Source organism: Convolutriloba macropyga, chromosome 2, assembly GCF_964194025.1.
Source record: "Convolutriloba macropyga chromosome 2, txConMacr16.3, whole genome shotgun sequence".
Lineage (NCBI taxonomy): Eukaryota > Metazoa > Xenacoelomorpha > Acoela > Convolutidae > Convolutriloba > Convolutriloba macropyga.
Window position 1 is genome coordinate 61,762,184 of NC_134469.1, and position 12,729 is coordinate 61,774,912.

Below are 12,729 nucleotides of genomic sequence, written 5' to 3' on the forward strand. Positions count from 1 at the left end.
GTTTTAAAATTCATTCAATTGCCAGTACCTTTTGTTTATTAGTGTATCTTTAAACCATGTATGAGGCTTTATGTCTCCATGGTTGCAAAAATTTAGATAATTTGTACAAAAGCTAAAATGTTTGAAAGAGTTGTTATGCTGATATGATGAAAGCCATTCCATTGCAACTGAAAACTATGCACGAATCTCATGTAAAATCCTAGAGGTTGTTCGTTGAAACCTAGGGATGAAAAACTCAAAGTATGACAAAATTAAAATAAAAATTGAAAAAAATTGTTAGAAATTATTTGAATTTGCTGGTTCATGTTTAAAGTACCAAAACTTATCTATATTAAAATTATCACCAAATGTTTTTATTTCCCGCAAAAGACAATTATGCACTTTTACAAACCTCATTTTTGAATTGGACCAACATAATTTTTGTAAAAAATATAAGGAAACGCGAAGAAATTGCAACAATTTGGGCTCAAAAACACCTAAAATTGAAACTTCGACCCTGAAATACGTTCTTCCAGTTGGAATTAAGCGTTAAGCATTTGGACAATTACTGAAAGCGGCTAAGGGTTTCTATTGAAACCTGAAACCCGTTCAGCATTACCTGTTTATCCCGCTTTGAAACCTCAAAGTCATAGAAAAGTTCCGGTAAGTTTCACAGAAAATCATAGCAAGACAATTTCCGAAGTACAATCCAAACAATTGAATAAAACCTTAGAGCTACGTAGAACTAAATAACCTGAGCAGCAGATCAAATGAAAAGCTTCAGCCGAAAAAAAAGAACAATCTCACAATTTGAGTAAATAAAATGAAGTCAAATGAACAAGAGTATAATCATTGCTAAAGCTAGTGAAGTTTTTAACCTGCTGAACAGATTTGATCTATATGAAATTGCCCACCAGTACAGGCCGAAGCATTGAAACACTAATTGGCCAAAAAATTAGAAACAATTGAAAATAAGGGCAAATACTCAAAAAAATATAAAAAATGGATATTTTGAAAAGATTTTATATTTCCGCTGTGTTGAAAAATTGAAAAACACATTGTTTTCTCTGGAATCTCTCCATAGCTTGCCTTGAAGACCTTAAATTTTTTTGTGCCGAAACGCTTCATAAACTTTGAAACTTACTAAAGCCACGAAAAATGTAAACATTTGCAAAATTTTACGAAAAGTTGCCAAAATTTGAGGTTTTAAAATGTTGAAATTCAATCAATTGCCAGTACCTTTTTATTAATAGTTTATCTCTAAACAATATATGAGGCTTCATGTGTCCATGGTTGCAAAAATTTAAATAATTTCAACAAATGCTTAAAATGTTTGTTAATTTTTTTAAATCAAAATATTGTTAAAAGTTGTTACGCTGAAATGATGAAAGCCATTTCATTTCCACTGAACACTATGCAAGAATTTTTTGTTAAATCATAGCGGATGTTCGTTGAAACTTAGGGTTGAAAAACTCAAAATATAAAAAAAATCTAATAAATCATTTGAATTTGCTGGTTTATGTCTTAAATGGTCTTAATTATCTTAAAATGATCCCCAAACGAAATTTATTTCCCGCAAAAGATTTTGATTAACTTTTACAAACGTCAATTTTGAACTGGACTGACAAAATTTTTCAAAAGAATTTATGGAAACGCAAAAAACGGCAAGACTTTTGGGCTCAAAAACACCTAAAACGGAAATTTCGACGCTCAATTACGTTCCTCCAGGTACATTCACGCTTTTGAGGATTTGGGCAACTACTGAAAGCGGCTAGGGGTTTCCATTGAAATCTAAAGCCCGTTTAGCATTACCTGTTTATACCCTTTGAAAGCTCAAATTCATAGAAAAGTTTGGTAGTTTCACAGAAAATCATAGCAGGAAAATTTCAGAAGAACAATTCAAATCAAATAAAAAATTCTCAGAGCTACGTAGAACTACTTTACCTGACCAGCAGATCAAATGAACAGCGTCAGCCAAAAAAATAACAATCTCAAAGGTTGAGTAACCAAAATGAAATCAAATAAACAAGAATATAATATTTGCTAAGGCTTTTGCGGTTTTTTTTGACCTGATGAACAAATTTGCTTCGAATAAATTTGCCCACCAGCACAGGCCCAGGCTTTGAAACACAAATTGGCCCAAAATATAGCAACAATTGAAAATTATGGCAATTACTTAAAAATCTTTGAAAAAATGGAAATTTTAATGAAGGGTTTTTATTTCCGTTGTGTTGAAAAATTCAAAAACACACTCTTTTCTCTGGAATCTTTCTATAGCTTGGCTTGAAGACCTTAGGAAATATTTTGCCGGAACGCTTCTCAAAATCTGTAATTGAACAAAACTACAGAAAAATTGTAAACAACTGCAGGTTTTAATGAAATATTGCCAATACATGTGGTAATAAAACGTTAGAAGTCATTCCATGGCCAATAGAATTACTTATTAGTTGATCTTTAAGCCATATAGGATTCATATCTCCTTGGTTGCAAAATTTCAAATAACTTTTTTAAATAATAAAATATTTGGAAAACAGCTGTTATCAAGCTATTGTTAAGAGTTGTTATGCTGAAACTAAACACTATGCAGTAACCTCTTTCAAAATCCTAGAGGATGTTTGTGGAAACCTAGGGGTAAAAATCTCAAAGTGTGACGAAATCTTTAAAAAAGTTTGAAAAAAATTGTAAGATTTTGTTTGAACATGCCGGTTTTTGTTTTGAGTACTAAAACATATATATCTTAAAATCGTCAACAAAAAGAATTTGTTTCTCGCAAAATACCTTTACTAGTTTTTACAAAACTCAGTTTTAAACGGGACCAACAGAATTTTTTTAAAAAAAGCAAGAAAACACAAAAAATTGCAACATTTTTGGCTCAAAAACACCTAATACTGAAAATTCAACCTCGAATTACGGTCTTCTAAGTAGCTTCAAGCCTTTCAGCATTTGAACGATTAATTAAAGCGGCTAATGGTTTCTATTGAAACCCGAAGCCCGTTCAGCATTACCTGTTTATCCCGTTTTAAGGCTCAAAGTCATAGAAGTGTTTGGGGAAATTTCACAGAAAGTCATAGCAGTACAAATTCCGAATAACCGTCCAAGTATTTGAATAAAAACTTAGAGGTACGTAAAACTACTTTACCTGACCAGCAGATCAAATGAACAATGCCAGCAAAAAAGAACATTCTCAAAGTTTGAAAAACCACAATGAAATCAAATGAAGAAGGGTATAATCATTGCTAAAACTTTTGACGTTTTTAGCCTGATGAACAAATTTGATCCTTATAAATAGACCCACCAGCACAGGGCGAAGCTTTGAAACACCAATTGGCCAATAAAATGAGCAACAATTGAAAAATATGGCGAATACTTGAAAAATATATATAAAAAATGGAAAATTTAATGAACACTTCTTAATTCCGTTGTGTTGAAAAGATCAAAACAAGTTTTCTCTTGAATTTCACCAGTGCTTGACTTGAAGATCTTAAAAAGTGTCATTGTGCCAAAACGCTTCACAAACTTTGAAACTGACTATACAAAAAAAAGTACACAATTGCAAATTTGAATGAAAAGTTGATAAACCTGTGGCTTTAGAATATTGAAAGTCATCCCAGGGCCAGCAACATTTTTTATTAGTTTATAATTAAACCATATAGGAAGCTTGGTGTCTTCTCGGTTGCAACAATTCAAATAATTACAACAAAAGCTAATATATTTGGAAAACAGTTTTTATCAAATTGGCGTTAAAAGTTGTGACGCTAAAATGATGAGAGCAATTTCATTACCACTAAACACTTTGCAGTAACTTCTTATATAAGACCTTTTCTAACTTTTACAAACTTTAATTTTAAACTGGACCAACAGAATTTGTTTAAAAAAATACAAGAAAACACAAAAAGTTGCAACATTTTGGGCTCAAAGCAAATAAAACTGAAATTTCAACCTCGAAACACGGCCTTCCCAATAATTTCATGCTTCTAATCATTTGGACAGTTACTAAAGACGGCTAGGGGTTTCTATTGAAAACTGAAGACCGTTCAGCATTATTTTTGTATCCCGTTTTGAATGCACGAAATCATAGAAGTGTTTGGGAAATTTTCACAGAAAATCACAGCAGGACAATTTCCGAAGTACAATTCAAACAACTGAATAAAACTTTTGAGCTACGTAGAACTATATAACCTGACCAGCAGATCAAATGAAAAGCCTCAACCGAAAAAGGAACAATCTCACAATTTGAGTAACTAAAATGAAGTCAAATAAACAAGAGAATAATCATTGCTAAAGCTCTTGAAGTTTTTAACCTGATGAACAGATTTGATTCCAATAAATTTGTCCACCATCACAGGCTTTGAGAAACCAATTGGCCAATAAATTTAGCAACAATTGAGAACTATGGCTAATACTTACAAATATATAATAAATTGAAAATTTAATGAAGATCTCTCATTTCCGTTGTGTTGAAAAGTTCAAAAACACATTGTTTTCTCTGGAATCTCTCCCCAGCTTGCCTTGAAGACGTTAAAAACTTTCTGTGCCAAAACGCTTCATAAACTTTGAAATTGATTCAAACTGCAGAAAAACTGAACACAATTGCAAATTTTAATGAAATGTAATTAAAATTTTTGATATTGAATTATTGAAAACATTTACATGGCCTTTGAAACTATTTCAGTAGCATATTATGAGAAAATAAAGGAAAACTTTTGACTTCTGTGGATAGACAATGGAAATATAACTTTTCTCAAACAATACAAAATATTTCTTAAAACCTTGGATTGAAAAAATTCAAAAAAAACGACACAAAATTTTCAAAAATCTTGAAAAAGAATTGATATAAATTGTATGAACTTTGTATGAACTTCATAACTTTAAGCAGTTAAACAGTTACAACAGGCGGCTACGGGATTCTATTGAGACTTGAAGCTTGCTGAGCATTACTTGTTTTTCCCGTTTTGAAAACTTTTAGTCAGGAAAAAAAGTGTGAAAACATCTTACAAAGAAAGCGGAAAAGTTCCTGAAATACAATAATGAAATTGAGAAAAAAATAGATCTACATTACCTGACCAGCAATTCGGCCGAAAAGGAAAACAATCTAAAATGTTGAGAAATCAAAATGAAACAAGAAAATAATCGTTGCTAATAATCTTAATGCCTTTACCATGATTGACTACAGAGATCCCAATCGAAAAACCAATTAGCCAGGACACAGGCCTTGATAGAGCTTTACTGTCCAATAAACATTGCAAAAATTCAGGAATATGTCAAATAATTTTAAAAAAAGTTTAAACTTGGAAAATTTAAAGAAAGTTTCAAGATTTCGTAGTACTAAAAATTTCAAAAAAACTTGTTTTCTCTGGAATTTTTCCATAATTTGCCTCAAAGAACTTAAAAAATTTTTTGTCCCGAAACTATTCATGAACTTTGAAATTGACTAAAACTACCTAAAAATGAAAAACAATTGCAATTTTTAATGAACTGTTACCAGAATTTTGAAAATAAAATATTGAAAAGCCTTCCATAGCATTGAAAAAAATTTCAGTAGCCTATTAATCATTCTTAGAGTAGTTTTCTTGACTTCTGGAGATGGGAAACTCAAAAAATAAATTTTAAAAAATGAAAAATATTGCAGATTTTGTCAAAAAAAATGCTAAAAGTCGTGATATTAAGTTCTTGAAAACCATTCCATTAGCACTGGAAACTTCGCAGTAATCTTTTTTTAAACTCTAGAAGATTTTTTGGCACCTATGGTTCAAAACATAAACAAAATGAAAAAAAGTGTAACATTTAGTAAAAATTTGCTTGTTAATGTTCCGAGTACCAAAACATATAGCTCAAAAATTGTCATCCAAAATGGTTTATTTCTTGCAAATGTCACTTATTAACTTTTACAACATTCAATTGTAGACTCTTCCAAACAAATACTTGAAAACAAACGAAAAATCCAAAAAATGCAACATTTTTGGCTCAAAAATTCAGTAAAAAAAGATTTTTAATCTTGAAATACGGCCTTCCCAGTATCTTCACTGATCTAAGCACTTGAATGACTACTAGGCACGGCTAATAAAACGGGGGCGTCAAGCTACTAAACGCGGGCCTCCAAAAAACATGGTGCCTGCTGAGCATTACCTGTTTATACCATTTTGAAATATCAAAGTCATAAAAAACTGTGAAAATATCTTACGAAAAAACAAAGCAGGACAAGTCTTGATTTTCAACCCAAAGAATTGAATGAAAACTTATTAATACTGTACCCAACCAGTAGAACAGTTGAACACAACTAGCCATAAGAAAAAACAATCTCCAAACTTGAGAAGCGAAAATAAAACAATCAACAGCAAGAACAAACAAACAAATAAGCAAAAAAATAATCATTGCTAACAATCTTGATGTTATTACCCTCATGGACGTATTTGATCTAAGTTTTTTAAACACCAGCACCGGAAAAAGCAATGGAAGAGCTTTATTGGCCACAAAAATGAAAAACTTTGGGAAATATGACAATTAGTTAAAAGATTTGAAAATTGGGAACTTTAAAGGAAGCTTCCTAATTTTACAATAACAAAATTTCAAAAAACTCTCGTTCTCTGGAACCTTTCTCTATCTGCATGACCTAAAAATTTTCTTGTCCTATAACAAATTTTAAACTTTGAAATTGACTAAAACTACAGAAAAATTAAAAAATTGCAATTCTACATGGAATTTTGATAAGATGTATGATATTAGTTCTTGCAGAACTTTTTCATTGTCACCACAGCCTGCAAATAAACCCAATTTGAAGCCTTAAAAATTGCATTGGCTCAAAAGGATTGATAAACGAGGAACGACACATTTTCAGAAACATAGAAAAAACTTCAATTTCTATCAGAAAATTGCAGAATATCATAATATTAAAAAGTAAATAACATTCTTTTTCGAATAGCAACTATAAAGTAACATACTGGCAAGATGCAGAGAATGTTATTTAACAATTAAGACATGAGAATGTGAAAACAAGAAAATCATTTTAATAGAAAATTGGAAACCGTAAAAATTTTATCAAAAGAATTCATGAAATTAGAGGAATTAAAATGTTCAAAACAACATCATCACCATTAGAAACTCTACAGAAACTTATTATCAAACCCAAGAGAAATTTTTTTTGGGACCTGACGCTGGAAATGTTTTAAAAAAATGACAACAGACTTCTAAAAAAATTCAAAAGAATCTTATCCAAGTTTATCATTTTTCGTAAATAAAAGTTGCAAAATTTTGAATACAAATGACCTTTTAATCTTGTTTTTGGCCTCCCTAGCAGCTTAAGCACTCTAAGCACTCTAAGCACCTTAAATTCGAGTCAATAAAATGTTCAAAACAACATCATTACAATTAGAAACTACACAAAAACTTATTATCAAACCCAAGATAATGTGTTTTTGGGACCTGAGGCTTGAAAAATTTTAAACAAATGACGACTAGAACTTAAAAAATTCAAAAAATTTTTTTAATTTTATCATTTTTCGTGAAAATATTAGCTTTATGAAAAGATAAAAAACATAAAAACGACCATGGCAGGTAATTATGCCTTGCAAAAGAACTTTTTAATGTCAATTCAAGACTAATCATACAAAAGACACGATTAATAAGAAAAAAAACGTAAATGTTGCGACCTATTGGCTACAAATGACTTTTTAATCTTGATTCTGGCCTCCCTAGCCGCTTAAGCACTCTAAGCACTCTAAGCAATCTAAGCATTCTAAGATCAGAGTCATGAAAAGTGTGTGAAAAAATCATTCTTCTCAAAAAGAGAATCAAATGAGAACTAAAACAATCGAAAAAAATAACCATTGCTAAAACTCTTAAGAAATTCACGCCAAAGACCAAATTTGAGCTAATTATTTACAATCACCTACCAAAGCGCCAGCTTTGTCAGACAATAAAAACAGCAAAAATCGAGAAGTAATAAACACTAAAAATAGCCAGAAAAAGTTTTTGGCGCGTAACCATTGATAAACAGAGAAAATGAACAAAATTTAAACAAATCTGAAAACAATTGAAAATTTTTCAAAAAACTGATATTTGATATTAGTTTCATCAAAAGCAACTCATTACCACCAATGGCTATCCATTAAACGGATTTCAAGCTTTAATATGTTGCATTGGCTCATAAAAATTGATAAACTAGGAACACGAAATTAATTTTCATAAAAATTGCAAAAATTCGTGATATTAAAAAATTGAATACCATTCCATTGCCCACAGCAACTAGGAAGTAACATAATAGCAGACACTAGTGGGGCTTATGTGACTACTGCATCAAGAAGAAGCTGACAGAAGACAAATTTTTTCAAAAAAACTTGAAATAGTTGAAAATTTTATCAAATTTAGCTGTAACTCGTGATACTAATGTGTCGAAGACAAACTCGTTGCCACTAAAAACAAACAGAAACCTATTTTCAGAGCCATGAGGAGGGCTTTTGATCACTGGGGCTGGAAATGTTCAAAAATTACAAAAATTTTTGGGAAAAATTTCAAATAAAAAACACTTTTTTTTTCAAAAAGTTGCTAAAATTCTTGTTATTAAATTGTAGAAAAATGTTCGTTTGCTGCCGTTTGAAACTATGCAGCAACTTTTTTTAGGTCCTCGGGGACGTTTTTTTGTGGACCCTGATAGTGGAAAAACTCAAAAGATGACAAAAGTTTTCAAATGACTTGAAGAAATTGCAAACGTTATTAATTTTTTTCTTGATTAATATTGCATTACCAAAGCATATAGCTCATAAAATGTCCATAGCAATTAACAATATCTTGCAAGAGGATTTTATCGATTTTGACAAACGTCAATTTGTGACTAGTCAAACAAGTACCTCAAAATTTCAAAAAAAAACGTGAAATATTGCACCAGTTTTTGCTCAAAGGCTCTTAAAACTTACATTTTAGCCTTCAATTCAAGCCTTTATAGCTACTTCAGCACTCCAAGCACTTAAAATGCTACTAAAGCTATCTTAGGGTTTCTAATGGAACTTAATGCCCAATGGGCTTTGGCTGTTTATCACGTTTTGAAAGATCAAATTCATGAGAGTTTTGTGAAATTATCTCACAAAAAAAGACAGGCACCAATACAATCCACTTCTTGGATTATAAAAAACACCATTGCAATCCAAATTCTTTGGTTTGTAGAAAAAAGTCAAAAGTTAACAGAAGGAGCGGCCATGTGCAAAAAGAAATACACACTGGCCGAGATAGATATGGCAGAAAATTTATCTCAATTCAAAAATAAAAGATAACCTAAATCTAACTTATGATTCCAATTCAGCAGTCAAATACATGTTTGCTGGTCAAGCATAGTTGAGATGCCAGTGCTATGCGTACACCCTAGCAATGGAGCTGTAGTAAATGGATCAAACAATAGTTATGCGCAGACTGTGCCATTTGCTGGTAGTGAATTGGCAAAGCAGATTTTCTGCAAACAAGGGTATCAATTCCGACGGAAAGAAAGCAATTAACTGACTTGTTGCACTAGAGCTGTCTCTAAAGCTCAGAACTTGTGTTTGTTTTGTTTTATTAATCTTAAAAAAAAATTGAAAACTGAGTGCGGTATTTTTATAGTTGTTGTGAATGCTGAGAAAGTTTGATGCTAATTTCAATTTTTCTTCAACAATTTTTCTTGGGTTCCAATTATTCTCACCAATATTAGCGAAAAACTTGGTGGAGTTTTAGATAAGGATTGAACAAGACATTAAGGCAATTGGAGGGGCGTTGTACCACAAACGAACTAGTCAATCCGCGACAAAATGTAAATAGTGCGTGAGGAAATGTATTTTTTTTTGAAGATATGATAGCGCCACGATTTGTGGCGACGATTTTAGGCAGACTCAGAAACACAAAACAGCTGGCTTGTATTTCTGGTTACTAAGAAGAGCAGAAAAGACAACTACAGATTTGGTATTGCTTAAATTGTCCCGTCGAGATAAGTTAATAAAAAATTGTCTATTAAAATCATAGAAATGTTTTTAAACGTTGTTTTTAGCTCTACACTGACTTTATAAATTGGCAAATGAAGCACTGAATGCACAATTGTTCAAAAGAAAAAAAAATCCCAAGAAAAAACTTTTGAATGGATGAAAACTGAATCTCATCTCAATGACTACTGATCCGAAAGTTTTTATGACAATATTAAAACCGTGCAAAGCCACCCACTGCATTTATGCAGCTGGACCAACAGTATCCTGGAACTATTTGTGAGGTCATGTCAAGTGCATGGCGACAAAAGAGCAGCTAATTAGGGGCAGAAGTGCATTGATCCAATTTGAAGTAAATATCAAACTTTTAACTGATGAAATGGGATAAAATATTGTTTTTTTTGCCAAATTGTGTGGTTTTGTTTTCGTCATATTCTTTGTGTTATAATTTGTTGCAAAAAAATAATCATTTATCTGTTCAGGGAAGCATAGATTAAACTGTGCAAATAAGATCTCTACACCCAATCCTTATATGGATCGGCTGAAGTCAGATATTTCTACCTGAATATTTGATTGACTCGATAATGAATTACAAGGCAGCATCGTTTTCTGCTATCTATTTTTGTTCCGACCCCACTTGTGGGGGGGAGGAACTATATACTCAAATGGGTTTTTTTTTGTTCCGTGAATTTTGGCCGATCGATATATTCATCCTAGAGAAGAGTGAGTGGTATCATTGAAAAGCTCGTCTCGCGTAGAATTCGGAATTAAAAAGATTTTTTCGAATTTCGTGTTTTTTGAGGAATTATCGAGGTTTAAAGTTTTGCATGAACACGTGAAGTTTGGCATGATTTTGTTCATTTTTTGTTCAAATTAAGCTATTTTCTATAAAAAAAAATATCAATTCAAAATTACATTTTCTGCTATAAATGGAACATTCTTGTGATTCTAACAGACGAAAAGCCATAAAAAGGTTAGTTTTCGTCTCATAGTGATGTTTACTATAGAAAATCCTCGATTTTCATTTGAGAGCTGGATTTTTTAAAAACCTCTTCATGTTTTTTTTATTATTTTTTTTCAAGTCACTTGGAGACTAGTCACATTTATAATCCAGGTTGTGTTCCTGACAAACCTCAATTACCGTCAAGTAATGCCCAATAAACAAATAATTAGTTTTTAAGGAATCGGGCAATTTTTATGGCTCCGATTCTGAGTTTTATTAATTTTTTTTTTAATTTTGATTCTTTTTTTTTGAGATTTTAATGAGATTTTGTAGCCCTATGACATAGATTCGTTGACTAGAATTGCAATAAACTTCCTAAAAAGCATTAAGCGAACCTATTTAGTAATTTGAGGGGATAGCTAATGGCTGTTAAGACATGAAAAGAAATTTTCGAAAGAAAATTTTTTAACAAAATTTTTATTTTCTATTTGAAAGTTTACTAATTTTTGGGGGTCCTATGGCATAGACTCGATGACTAGAAAAACAATAGGTTTTTTAGGGAACAGTAAACGAACTACGTAGTAACTTGAGAGGACAGCTAATGACTGTTAAGACTTTAAAAATAGTTTTTCGGAGGAAAACTTTTCAATGAAATTTCGATTTACTTTTTGAATTTTTTATAAATTTTCGGAGTCCTTTCGCATTATTAGGGTTCAAAATAAACCACAATGTAACATATTAAAACCCTGAAAGATATAGATTATCGTTTTAACGGCCTCGACACTTTCTTGAAGAAAGTAATTGAATTTTTTAATTTTGTCTTTAACTGTCATTTTTATTTTGTCATTTCGGTCGTATGAAATTTCCTTTATAGTGATAGGTTTTTTGGTTTTCATGGAAGAATAGTTGAGCCGATATTCTGATTTTATCAGATAGCTGATGGCTTTCCTGACTTTGAAAAGAATCGTTTTCCAAAACTAAAAAAAAAAAATTAACTTCGCAATTTTCTTTTCATTTTTCTTTTTGTTATCTAATCTCGTTAGTTAGTTACAGCTCAAATATGACATTGTGGATGTCAGGGGAAGGTGTCAAAAGGAATTAGTGTCCTCAAATTTTTTTTAAAAAAGAATTCGTTATGACCTTACTGGCTTCGACACCGGTTTTTCACAAAAAAAATAAATTAATTTGATTGACGTTCTTTTTTGACGTTCTTTTTGTAGACGTTAGACATATTCTGGATAACTGCAGGTCTCAAGAGGTTCCCATGGATGAATAAACGACCCTATTTGAACATATCATTATGTAATTAAAGTCTTTTTTGACTTCTGATGTAATTTTATTTCGAAAAAAATTAAAAGTATTACATACTTCTGCCCTTCTTTCTTTTTTGTCTACTTGTTACCTAGTCTCACTAATGAATGACCACATACTACATTTTTGGTATATGATGAAAGCGCAATCAAATATATTTTGAGGGCCAAAATATGGCTTGAAGGTTTTGACAGCGTTTTCCGGCAAGTTTCAATTAATTTTTTGTTTGTTGTTTTTTTGTTCTTTTTAGCCGCTTAAAAAATGAATAAGGTCAGGTCCCGATGCCCTTCTATAGAAGCATTGGTTATCGCACGCCTTTAGGATATTTTACTTGATTTTTAACGGTTTTCATTACTTTAAAGTTAATAATTTAAAAAAAGAAAGCGAATTTTTTAACTTTACTGTTTTTGTTCTCTTTTGTCTAATTGTTACCAAACCTTTTTATGGACTGGTCCCATATCTTTTCTGGTGATTTTTAGGTTATTTTGTTGAGTCTTAGTTTTATCTGACGGTGTGTTGAATTTGTTATTAAGCTTGGTTTTTTAAAACGGACGTAAA